The sequence below is a fragment of the Vicia villosa genome, linkage group LG7, assembly GCF_029867415.1.
Source record: "Vicia villosa cultivar HV-30 ecotype Madison, WI linkage group LG7, Vvil1.0, whole genome shotgun sequence".
In the NCBI taxonomy this organism is placed as follows: domain Eukaryota; kingdom Viridiplantae; phylum Streptophyta; class Magnoliopsida; order Fabales; family Fabaceae; genus Vicia; species Vicia villosa.
This window is the reverse complement of record NC_081186.1, coordinates 24,391,774-24,405,902: the sequence shown is the minus strand read 5'-3', so window position 1 is coordinate 24,405,902 and position 14,129 is coordinate 24,391,774.

Sequence of the window (14,129 nt, the reverse complement as noted above, 5' to 3'; positions counted from 1 at the left end):
TGAAGAGCTCTCAAATTATTATTCATTCATTCTTTTATTTTTTGTGCATTGTTCTTAAATATTGTGTATACATCACAGTTGTGATATAGCTTTCTAGAAGCAATTCTTAAACACTTTTAGTTGTAAGTTTATAATTGTTGTTCCTTGAGAAACCGGTTTGTGGTTTATCTCAAGAAGACTTTGACGGTTGTCATTGTGAACGTTGTTGTAATCAAGTTTGATTAGTGGATTAAGACCTCATAAGAGAGAGGCAAAATCACCTTGATAGGGTGGACTGGAGTAGTTTGAGTTCAAACGTACCAGGATAACCAAACGTGTCATAAGTTTTTATTTTATCAAAAACCCAATCCAACCCCCCTTATTGTGTTTTTTGAACCTTCAATTAGTGTAACACCCCAATTCTACCCAAAGCATTTAGGCAAGAAAATATCAGAGTATTAAAATTTCATACAACACAATTAGGATGTTACACTAAGTAACCAAACAAACACCTAGAAAACAAACGAACATCAGCGATGCCAAAAGCATACAATACCTGCCAATAAAATGATACATAACACACGGAAGATATGAACATTTATATATACGTATAGTTCTCACTCTCAAAGAGGAGTTTTCCAAAATAAAGCGTTTACTATACACATCAGCACATCATCACATATACATGTTCAAAAGAGTCATATATAAATAAATAACAACAGACTCCCGACTCCCCGGTGTTACGTATCAGAGCGACCGACAAGACCAACTGGAGAACTACCTCTTCCAAAAGACTCCCAAAGCTGCTAATCTGCAGGATGCCACTCAAGCATCAAATCAGCAGAAGGGTGAGAATATAATTTATAATGAAAAGCATGATAAATATAGTAATGCCAACAAGTATCATCAAGAATCATACAACAAAGTAATCTACTCATTTAACCACAATCAATATATAAGTAATGTGACACATGTTAGACGCTGGCCTTAGGATCTAGAGGGGGGGTGAATAGATCGTTCACAGTTTTGCGGAGTTAAACGACTTTTCAGCGGAAGTGATTCTGAATCGACTCGCGTCTATTCCGAACCACTATCGAAACGATTGTATATGTGTTTAAAACCAGTCGAAGACTTGAGATAAGTGATAAGAGTATATGTTGCAGAATCAAAGCGTTGCTCTTATTGAAAATCATATTAACTTCTTGTATGATGGATAATGTTTGCAATGCAGTAAGAGTGATAGAAACAAATATACAAACACTTGGTGATAATGATCAAATTGATGGTGATTCAATATGTGATGGATTGTGATGTTTATATAGGTTCTTAATTCACAATCTTAACACTCGAATCGTTGATCAATTTGCTATTATAACCAAATATGAACAGAATGTAAATGAAAAAGGAAAGCGACAAGAACACGATATTTGTTTGGGCAGTTCGTCGATCGTCCTCGCTACGACTACGTCTGCCCCCAATTCCAAATTGAAATTGGGTAATCTTTCATTAATGTTGAAAGTAGTATATACAAAGAAGATAACAAAGCGATAAACGATAAACCAATTATGTCGATCCTTTGAATCTTCTTCCCCCTTAATCTTGAACAAGATCAAGGTTATCCAAGAGCTTCACTTTGATTCCCTTCTGCAGTGTCTTGATTCCTTGAACTCCCCGTTCCTCAATCGTTACACTCAGCCGAATCCTCAATGAACGTCTCTTGATAAAAACCCCCAAGAACCACCCGTCGTGGAGGACAAAACCCGCAGATTTTATTCACCAACAAACCCCACAAACCTTCACCCACTAGGAATCTTCAATTCCGTTCCATGGACGTTATCGAACTCATCACTAACCCGCAACGCAAGAATGATTATGTGTAATTGTGTTGGAGATGATGAAGAACGAAGATGAGAAGCGTTTGTGTATCTTTCAGTCGTTGGTGTTACTGAATAATTAACATGGAATGATATATATAGTTGCTGGTATGTTGGAGCAGAGAAAACACATAATTTGGGAGGTTTTTAGCAATTAGGTTGACCTACTTTAGTGCTTAGGTCGACCTAACAGAAGCAGAGTTGAAGTTGTCCCAGTTAGGTTGACCTGTTAGGTTGGCCTAAAATCTGTTAGGTTGACCTGCTGAAGGTTTAGGTCGACCTAAAGTCAGTTAGGTTGACCTGTTGAAGGTTTAGGTCGACCTAAATGCAGTTGTTTCCAGTTAGGTCGACCTGTTGAAGGTTTAGGTCGACCTAAAGTCAGTTGAAATGCATTTTTGTGACTTTTCTTCAGTTTAGGTCGACCTAGGAGTGTGGGTAGGTCGACCTAACAGTGACATCTGTAAATCCCTTCAGTTTAGGTCGACCTAGGAGTCTGGGTAGGTCGACATAACAGTGACCTTGTCAGTTTTGCTGAGTTTGCTCTAGTTTTGAGTCGACCTAGGGCTTTGCTTGGTCGACCTAACAGATGCAATACCATTTTCTGAGTGATTTGAGCTTCATAATCTTCCATTGTCTTGAGTCATTCATTTATACTTTTGTATTTGGTTGCTTGTGATGTTTGCCATGAATCAAAAACTCATTTGTGAGTGTATGCTTGTTCTTACAAACTCCCCCTTTTTGATGATGGCAAACATTTGATTAAATGACGAAAGCTCCCCCGGTCTTGTATGCGTAAGCTCCCCCGTACTAAGCTCTCCCGTACTCTCAACTCATCTCCCCCTTTGTCAACATCAAAAAGAAAGAAACCAGGAGAATAGTAGAAGAGAATAACAAAATAATCTAAACAAAACAATGTCTTACATAACACAATAGTAAAGAAATAGAGCATAATATCCAAACATATTTAAAGGTACAAACCAAGCTTAAGTTCAAGTAATAAAAGACATAATAATATGACAGAAATGAGATGCAATGCAATGAACTAATGCAATACTCGCTAACGTTTGCCCAAACATGTTAGATGTATGCTTATTCTACTATTTTTATGTCCAAACATGATATGTTATGAGTAATGATGAACAACATATACATGTAAATGAGATAGGTGGAGAAGCATATAAGAAGTCACTATAAACATGTTAATTGATAGCATATTATAGCATCAATGATATTTTTGGAAGTGAACAACAAACATGTTACCACTTTCTCAATTGTAGGTATCTCGTCATCATTTCGTATAATGAAGTATATTCCTCTAGTCAATGTGGAATGATGCTTGATTTGATGATGAACTACCTTCATACTGAGAGAGATGTTAGCTTGAGCATAATCAATATATATATATAAAGTAAAGGAATAAAATTAAGGAAACAAACGCATTTAGCTCAAAATTAGAGATATCTAATATCCCTAATTCCCTATGAATGTTGAAGAACTGCTCCGTTGCAAGAGGTTTGGTGAAGATGTCAGCTAGTTGCTTCTTGCTCTTCAAGTTTATGGCACTTGTGTTGTCGCACATGATAGGTATACGATCAAGCTTAATACCAAAGTCAAGAAGTTGTTGCTTGAGCCATAATATCTGCGCACAGCAGCTTCTGACAGCTACATATTTTGCCTCAGTAGTAGATAATGCAACCGATACTTGTTTCTTGCTATGCCAACTTATCAATGAATTTGAGAATAGATGACATGTTCCACTGGTGCTCTTTCTATCGGATTTGCAGCCAGCAAAATCTGAGTCGGAGAATCCTACCAAATAACACTCATTTCCCTTCGGATACCATAGGCCATATGTAGGAGTTCCACGTAGATGTCGCAGAATTCTTTTGACAACTTTTAAGTGAGATTCCTTTGGACAAGATTGATATCTTTCTCATCTTTGTCTAGGTTAGTATTTGTTGCCATAGGTGTGTCAATCTCTTTTGCTTCACTCATTCCAAATCTTTTGAGCAGCTCCGTACAGTATTTAGTTTGATTCACAAATGTTCCATGACTGAGTTGCTTGATTTGTAGGCCAAGGAAGAAATTTAGCTCACCCATGAGACTCATCTCAAATTCACTCTGCATAAGCTTAGAAAAATCTTTGACAAGTTTTGCATTAGTCGACCCAAATATAATGTCATCTACATAAATTTGGACTAAGAGAATATCTTTATCTTTTCTTTTAATAAAGAGAGTAGTGTCAACTTTACCCCTAGAGTACCCTTGACTAAGGAGAAATTTGCTCAAACGTTCGTACCAAGCCCGAGGGGCTTGTTTAAGACCGTATAGAGCACGTTTCAGCTTATAGACATGAGTTGGATACATGTAATTCTCAAAGCCGGGTGGCTGAGCAACATAGACTTCTTCATTTATATAGCCATTTAGAAAGGCACTTTTAACATCCATTTGGAATAGTTTGAAGTCTTTAGAACAAGCATAAGCAAGTAAGAGACGAATAGCTTCGAGACGTGCTACAGGAGCGTATGTCTCTTCATAATCAATACCTTCCTCTTGATTATAACCTTGGGCAACTAATCTAGCTTTGTTTCTAGTAATAACGCCGTTTTCATCAAGTTTGTTACGAAAAACCCATCTAGTGCCTATTACTTGATGATCTCCCGGATGAGGGACTAAGTCCCAAACATCATTCCGTTTAAATTGGTTTAATTCTTCTTGCATGGCCATTAGCCAATGCTCATCAAGTAATGCATCCTTAGCGTTTTTCGGCTCAACTTGTGAAACAAAAGCAAAATGATGACAGAAGTTACTTATCTTTGAGCGTGTTGTAACGCCCCTTGAGATGTCTCCTATTATATTGTCAATTGGATGGTCTTTCACATTTGTCCAGGCCTTGGGAAGTTCTTCATTGTTTGAGATGCTTTCTTTTTCATTTTCATTGTGAGACTCATCTTTCTCTCTCTCAGCATCTTTCTTTACAATACTTTCATTCTCGTCTTCCTTATTCTTGACAATGTCTTCAGTGGACGGACCTGCACCATTAAATGAAAGACCTTTCTCGACATATTTTGCATAAGATTCATCAAAAGACACGTGTACTGACTCTTCTACTATAAGTAATCTCTTATTATATATCCGATATGCTTTGCTAGATTGAGTAACCAAGGAATATGCCCTCATCAGCTTTAGCATGTAGATGTTGTTTACTCTTAAGCCCTTAAACATAATGTCTCTTTTCTTAGTATGTTCTATTGTGCAGCCAGAATTTGTAAACATTACTTTAAAATCTTTGTCACACAATTGACTTATACTTAAAAGATTATGTTTAAGACCTTCTACTAGCAGCATATCAGTTATAGTAGTGGTAGAAGGGTTACCTACACTTCCTTTACCAAGTATGGCTCCCCGATTGTTATCTCCATAGGTGACATACCCCTTTTTCTTTGCTTGAAACTCAACGAAAAGAGATAGGTCTCCAGTCATGTGTCTTGAACATCCGCTATCAAGGAACCACAACCTTTCGGCAATGTCAAGACACTTTTCCTGCAAGATTAATTTAAAGAGGGAGGTCCCCAATTTTCATTGGGTCCTTGGTAGTGAGTACACAATTTGTTGCACTTAGGCAACCATTGAAATACTCCTTTAGGAACTAAAATTCTCCTAAATTTGCATTTTTCAATGGTATGTCCCTTTTTGCAACAATAATGACAGGTAATATGATGAGAATATGGAGTTTTGCTAGTTGATACTTTTGGTACAAAAGTGTATTTACTATATAAAGGAGTATACGATCTTTTGCCTTTGTCGGAATGTTTTGCTCCATTTTTCTTTAGATATTTGTTGTATCTTCGCACAAACAGTCCCATTTCCTCATCATCGGAGTCTTCGTCATCACTTGTGTCACTATCCTTTGGCTCTCGTTTTGAGGTCTTGGAGCTCGAAGCTTTTAGAGCTATTGACTTCTTCTCTACCTCTTTCTCCATGTTCTTTTCTTTCTTTGTCCTTTTCTCATGCATGTCAAGGCATTTAAGGTGTTGTTCATGTTCCTCTAGTTTACCAAATAGAGTTGTGATGTCTAAAGTGTTTAGATCATTTGCTTCCTTTATTGCTGTAACTTTGGGTTGCCATTCCCTGTTCAAACATCTTAAGATTTTGTTAGTAGCAACTGCATTGGAAACAGGTCTATCAAGAGAATTTAAACGATTTTTCAAGTGAACGAATCTCTTCTGCATGTTTTTGATGGATTCACCATCTTCCATGTGGAAGAGTTCGAATTCTTGAGTTAGCGTATTGATTCTAGCTAGTTTGACATCATCCGTTCCCTCGTGGGCAACTTGCAATGTGTCCCACATAGCTTTAGCGGATCTACAATGGGAAACGCGATAGTATTCATCAACTCCTAGAGCTGAGATTAGAATGTTTCTCGCTTTCCAATCGTATGCATATCTCTTTTCATCTTCAGCATCCCAAGTATTTTCTGGTTTTGGAACAACTGCACCAGCTGCATTTGTCATGGTGATCTGAAAGGGACCATTGACAATAACTGTCCAGATGTTACTATCAATTGCATTGATGTGGACACACATACAATCCTTCCAATAGCCATAGTTTTCACCGTTGAAAACTGGAGCTCTATTATGAGCCCCTTTAGGTCCGGAAGCCATCTTTCCAATAAGTGTTTCACGTAGCACGGAATAAACCAGAGCTCTTGATGCCACTTGTTAGACGCTGGCCTTAGGATCTAGAGGGGGGGTGAATAGATCGTTCACAGTTTTGCGGAGTTAAACGACTTTTCAGCGGAAGTGATTCTGAATCGACTCGCGTCTATTCCGAACCACTATCGAAACGATTGTATATGTGTTTAAAACCAGTCGAAGACTTGAGATAAGTGATAAGAGTATATGTTGCAGAATCAAAGCGTTGCTCTTATTGAAAATCATATTAACTTCTTGTATGATGGATAATGTTTGCAATGCAGTAAGAGTGATAGAAACAAATATACAAACACTTGGTGATAATGATCAAATTGATGGTGATTCAATATGTGATGGATTGTGATGTTTATATAGGTTCTTAATTCACAATCTTAACACTCGAATCGTTGATCAATTTGCTATTATAACCAAATATGAACAGAATGTAAATGAAAAAGGAAAGCGACAAGAACACGATATTTGTTTGGGCAGTTCGTCGATCGTCCTCGCTACGACTACGTCTGCCCCCAATTCCAAATTGAAATTGGGTAATCTTTCATTAATGTTGAAAGTAGTATATACAAAGAAGATAACAAAGCGATAAACGATAAACCAATTATGTCGATCCTTTGAATCTTCTTCCCCCTTAATCTTGAACAAGATCAAGGTTATCCAAGAGCTTCACTTTGATTCCCTTCTGCAGTGTCTTGATTCCTTGAACTCCCCGTTCCTCAATCGTTACACTCAGCCGAATCCTCAATGAACGTCTCTTGATAAAAACCCCCAAGAACCACCCGTCGTGGAGGACAAAACCCGCAGATTTTATTCACCAACAAACCCCACAAACCTTCACCCACTAGGAATCTTCAATTCCGTTCCATGGACGTTATCGAACTCATCACTAACCCGCAACGCAAGAATGATTATGTGTAATTGTGTTGGAGATGATGAAGAACGAAGATGAGAAGCGTTTGTGTATCTTTCAGTCGTTGGTGTTACTGAATAATTAACATGGAATGATATATATAGTTGCTGGTATGTTGGAGCAGAGAAAACACATAATTTGGGAGGTTTTTAGCAATTAGGTTGACCTACTTTAGTGCTTAGGTCGACCTAACAGAAGCAGAGTTGAAGTTGTCCCAGTTAGGTTGACCTGTTAGGTTGGCCTAAAATCTGTTAGGTTGACCTGCTGAAGGTTTAGGTCGACCTAAAGTCAGTTAGGTTGACCTGTTGAAGGTTTAGGTCGACCTAAATGCAGTTGTTTCCAGTTAGGTCGACCTGTTGAAGGTTTAGGTCGACCTAAAGTCAGTTGAAATGCATTTTTGTGACTTTTCTTCAGTTTAGGTCGACCTAGGAGTGTGGGTAGGTCGACCTAACAGTGACATCTGTAAATCCCTTCAGTTTAGGTCGACCTAGGAGTCTGGGTAGGTCGACATAACAGTGACCTTGTCAGTTTTGCTGAGTTTGCTCTAGTTTTGAGTCGACCTAGGGCTTTGCTTGGTCGACCTAACAGATGCAATACCATTTTCTGAGTGATTTGAGCTTCATAATCTTCCATTGTCTTGAGTCATTCATTTATACTTTTGTATTTGGTTGCTTGTGATGTTTGCCATGAATCAAAAACTCATTTGTGAGTGTATGCTTGTTCTTACAAACTCCCCCTTTTTGATGATGGCAAACATTTGATTAAATGACGAAAGCTCCCCCGGTCTTGTATGCGTAAGCTCCCCCGTACTAAGCTCTCCCGTACTCTCAACTCATCTCCCCCTTTGTCAACATCAAAAAGAAAGAAACCAGGAGAATAGTAGAAGAGAATAACAAAATAATCTAAACAAAACAATGTCTTACATAACACAATAGTAAAGAAATAGAGCATAATATCCAAACATATTTAAAGGTACAAACCAAGCTTAAGTTCAAGTAATAAAAGACATAATAATATGACAGAAATGAGATGCAATGCAATGAACTAATGCAATACTCGCTAACGTTTGCCCAAACATGTTAGATGTATGCTTATTCTACTATTTTTATGTCCAAACATGATATGTTATGAGTAATGATGAACAACATATACATGTAAATGAGATAGGTGGAGAAGCATATAAGAAGTCACTATAAACATGTTAATTGATAGCATATTATAGCATCAATGATATTTTTGGAAGTGAACAACAAACATGTTACCACTTTCTCAATTGTAGGTATCTCGTCATCATTTCGTATAATGAAGTATATTCCTCTAGTCAATGTGGAATGATGCTTGATTTGATGATGAACTACCTTCATACTGAGAGAGATGTTAGCTTGAGCATAATCAATATATATATATAAAGTAAAGGAATAAAATTAAGGAAACAAACGCATTTAGCTCAAAATTAGAGATATCTAATATCCCTAATTCCCTATGAATGTTGAAGAACTGCTCCGTTGCAAGAGGTTTGGTGAAGATGTCAGCTAGTTGCTTCTTGCTCTTCAAGTTTATGGCACTTGTGTTGTCGCACATGATAGGTATACGATCAAGCTTAATACCAAAGTCAAGAAGTTGTTGCTTGAGCCATAATATCTGCGCACAGCAGCTTCTGACAGCTACATATTTTGCCTCAGTAGTAGATAATGCAACCGATACTTGTTTCTTGCTATGCCAACTTATCAATGAATTTGAGAATAGATGACATGTTCCACTGGTGCTCTTTCTATCGGATTTGCAGCCAGCAAAATCTGAGTCGGAGAATCCTACCAAATAACACTCATTTCCCTTCGGATACCATAGGCCATATGTAGGAGTTCCACGTAGATGTCGCAGAATTCTTTTGACAACTTTTAAGTGAGATTCCTTTGGACAAGATTGATATCTTTCTCATCTTTGTCTAGGTTAGTATTTGTTGCCATAGGTGTGTCAATCTCTTTTGCTTCACTCATTCCAAATCTTTTGAGCAGCTCCGTACAGTATTTAGTTTGATTCACAAATGTTCCATGACTGAGTTGCTTGATTTGTAGGCCAAGGAAGAAATTTAGCTCACCCATGAGACTCATCTCAAATTCACTCTGATTCCTTGAGCTTCACTTTGATTCCCTTCTGCAGTGTCTTGATTCCTTGAACTCCCCGTTCCTCAATCGTTACACTCAGCCGAATCCTCAATGAACGTCTCTTGATAAAAACCCCCAAGAACCACCCGTCGTGGAGGACAAAACCCGCAGATTTTATTCACCAACAAACCCCACAAACCTTCACCCACTAGGAATCTTCAATTCCGTTCCATGGACGTTATCGAACTCATCACTAACCCGCAACGCAAGAATGATTATGTGTAATTGTGTTGGAGATGATGAAGAACAAAGATGAGAAGCGTTTGTGTATCTTTCAGTCGTTGGTGTTACTGAATAATTAACATGGAATGATATATATAGTTGCTGGTATGTTGGAGCAGAGAAAACACATAATTTGGGAGGTTTTTAGCAATTAGGTTGACCTACTTTAGTGCTTAGGTCGACCTAACAGAAGCAGAGTTGAAGTTGTCCCAGTTAGGTTGACCTGTTAGGTTGGCCTAAAATCTGTTAGGTTGACCTGCTGAAGGTTTAGGTCGACCTAAAGTCAGTTAGGTTGACCTGTTGAAGGTTTAGGTCGACCTAAATGCAGTTGTTTCCAGTTAGGTCGACCTGTTGAAGGTTTAGGTCGACCTAAAGTCAGTTGAAATGCATTTTTGTGACTTTTCTTCAGTTTAGGTCGACCTAGGAGTGTGGGTAGGTCGACCTAACAGTGACATCTGTAAATCCCTTCAGTTTAGGTCGACCTAGGAGTCTGGGTAGGTCGACATAACAGTGACCTTGTCAGTTTTGCTGAGTTTGCTCTAGTTTTGAGTCGACCTAGGGCTTTGCTTGGTCGACCTAACAGATGCAATACCATTTTCTGAGTGATTTGAGCTTCATAATCTTCCATTGTCTTGAGTCATTCATTTATACTTTTGTATTTGGTTGCTTGTGATGTTTGCCATGAATCAAAAACTCATTTGTGAGTGTATGCTTGTTCTTACAACACATGAATGATAACATAAATTATAAAGACAGACAATGATGAATGAGACTCGACTATGCATATGCATGTGGTACCAAATCCGGAGTAAAACTCCTCCTTGTCATTATGACAAATACACCTTTGCCGAGCATTATGCTGGGACTTCTTTCCCTCAGGAAAATACACCTTTGTCGAGCAGTAAGCTACGACTAACTATCATCGAGCATTTAGCCCCCACTGATGACCTCTTGCCACTCGGGCAAATACACCTTGTTACCGAGCATTAAGCCCCCACTGGTAATAATTGCCAATTCAGGCCACCTGTTAATAGCATTCCGCCATTAACGTATTGAAATGTTATGCTGTGCAAATATATGACTCTATTACATGACAACAACATCATCAATAATATAACACGGTCACATACTCACGTTACACCGTTTATATTCTATCCAAAAGGATACATCACCAATTAATAACATCGTTATCAATCACATCACACCATAATTACCACACAGGCATTAATAAGGACACAACACACATTCATCATCAAAACATACTGGCCACATCGGCATAGATGAACGTATAACACACTTATACACATCAAATTAATATTGGCCATCGGCCCACAACTTCATGTTAACAACAAACAACCAAACATGTCACATATCAAGAATGAACATTCATTAATATAAAACACATACGAACATGATTTCATGTTAATCCACACATCAACAACAATTGCAACCAAGCACTATGATTATTTACCAATCATATCGCGCATATAAATAATTATGTGTTTTCATCAACCAAACCTCATAACCAATTAATAAAAAGCTAACCAAGCCTATACTATCATATAAAACATCCAAATAGCTTCCTAACGCTTCGAACGGCGCATAAAACGGAGTTACGGATCAAAAGTTACAAGGTTTCAAAGTTTGGATAGTTGAACATACTACACAATTCATCACTTGATCCTAATAAAAATAATAGGAGACTACATCCTATGAATAATTTAATTAGATAATAGTATAGTTCATTGCGTTAGCTTTCCAACGCTTCGAACGGCGACAAAATCGGAGTTACGGTCCAAGAGTTACGAAGTTTCAAAGTTTTGGAAAAACAGAAAATGCTGTTGGCCGCTTGAGCTCCGCTCAGCGGACCCTGCCAGAAGCGAGCCAAAGAAAACTGCGCTCAGCGGACCTCCCTCCGCTCAGCGGACCTGCGAAAACCCAGAAAAAACCAGCACAAACCAGAACTGTTCTAATCCCCTTATACCCACCAAAACCACTCTAAAACAACATTATAACACCAATACAACACATACAAACCATATAAACAACCTAACATCAAACTTTTCATGGTTGATTCATCAATATTTCTCAAAACCTAACATTTTATTCAAACTCAATCAAGCCAATGAAATGCAAAAGAAAGCATGATCAATCACCATAACACAACAAGGACATGATTCTATACAAAATACCAACCAAGACATGTTTGAATCTTACTATATCATGAAAACATCACAACTTCTTACAAAACAAGCATGAATGGAAAACATGGAAAGGATGAAGAAGATGAACAAGAACAAGACTAAAAGAATCATACATCCAAGATAAATTAGATTCACCCCCTTACCTTGGTTTGATTCTTCATCTTCTCCAAAATCCCCTTCTTCACTTTCTCTCCATCTTTGCTCTTCTTCTTTCTCTTTTCCCTTTCTTTCTCTTCTTTTTCTTTCCACCCTTTTTCCTTTCTCACAAATATCTCTTTCTTATAAAGAAAATATCTACCCCGCGGAAATGACCAAAATGCCCCTACGCTCAAATATCGTTCAAACGCCCCCAAAACGCAGAATATTACCTTAATAATATTTCTAGTACCAAAAATATGAAAACCTTCAATTAAATATTAGTCCGCCATCCCGAACTAATACCGACTGAAACGACTCCTAAAACGGTAAAATTCCAATAAACGTCACAACGTCCAAATCAAGCATATACTTATTTTTCCGGGCATTACAACTCTCCCCCACTTAGAACATTTCCGTCCTCGGAAATATCCCAAACGCAAACAAACCTGGATACGCTCTCGCATCCGACTAACCAACTATCAAGCCACGGAAGCAACGACACAATCAGCACCAACAACGAATCACTCTAGCTAAAAGCAAAACAACCAAAATACAACAACGACAACGACAACAAGATGCAATTCCCATACAATGCACTCATCGACTAACACCAAAACACAAGAAATAACCAAGACACAGACAACAACCCGGTCGCACAACATCCAAACAACCATGCCCAGACATAGCAGTCAAACATGTAACCAAAACATCTGGTGGTCTTATAATTCCTACCACATCCACTGTCCATAATTTAAACTTTAACAATTCATACTTATACGAACCGCGTCATTTCACGCTTCCGATGCACACTCTAATTTCCCACAACAAACAGATTTACCAATTACATATCCAACTTCCAGCCTTTTCTAGTATTCACCAGAAACTCATTGTTCTCTCTTAACATACTCAACCTCTTAATATGCTGTGTCAGCTTGCACACCAGACAAAAGTCTTTGTATTATCCAATCAAAGGCAAAAAGCTAATCCAAACACATCCTTGTTTCACAACACAAGCCCTCATAGATCCTTAAGTGGCCAAATCACCCTCTCAGTCTGACCATCCGTTTGAGGATGATACGCCAGACTCAAACGCAACTTCGTACCCAAAGTACTTTGCGAACCTTCTCAAAATTTCAGAAATAAACCTCGGATCTCAATCCGAACAATACTTTTCGAAACACCATGCAAACAAACAAACCAACAAACAATTTTATCAACATACCACTCGCCAGTACTTCCATCGGTTAATCCATTCTTATTGAAATAACGTGAGCAGATTTCGTCAATATATCCACAATGACCCAAATCGCCTCACAATTACTCGACGTCCTCGGCAAACCAGAAACAAAATCCATAGAAATGCTATTCCACTTCTACTCAGGAATGGATAACAGTTACATGAAACCACACGACTCCTGACAAGTCAAACACAAATAAACAAATCCCTTCATATCCTTCTTCATTACCTTGCCACTAAAAATGACCTTCTCAAATCTTGATACATCTTAGTAGCATCAGGATGAATACTCAAATCACCACGACACACCTCATCCAAAGTCCTCTTTTCAAATCCGAACATTAGGAATACAAACTTGATCATGACATCCCATGACATTGCTCTTATCAATCCGAAGATCACCATCTTTATCTTTGACTAATAAATGTCATCTTATCAACCCATTCAAATCCGATTTCTGACCTTTTCTAATCTCATCAAGAATACCATAAGTAAGCTTTCACATATAAAGCTCAACACTTGACGAAGTCGCTTTACGAACCAAACTCAAATCTCACAACTGTTTCAACAATCACAATACTCGAATCATCAACATAGATGTATGCAATGGTTTCTCATATTCAACTCGTTCTGATCAAACGAATACTTCAAACTCTTGTAGTCACTTACACACACAAATCTAGATCCGAAA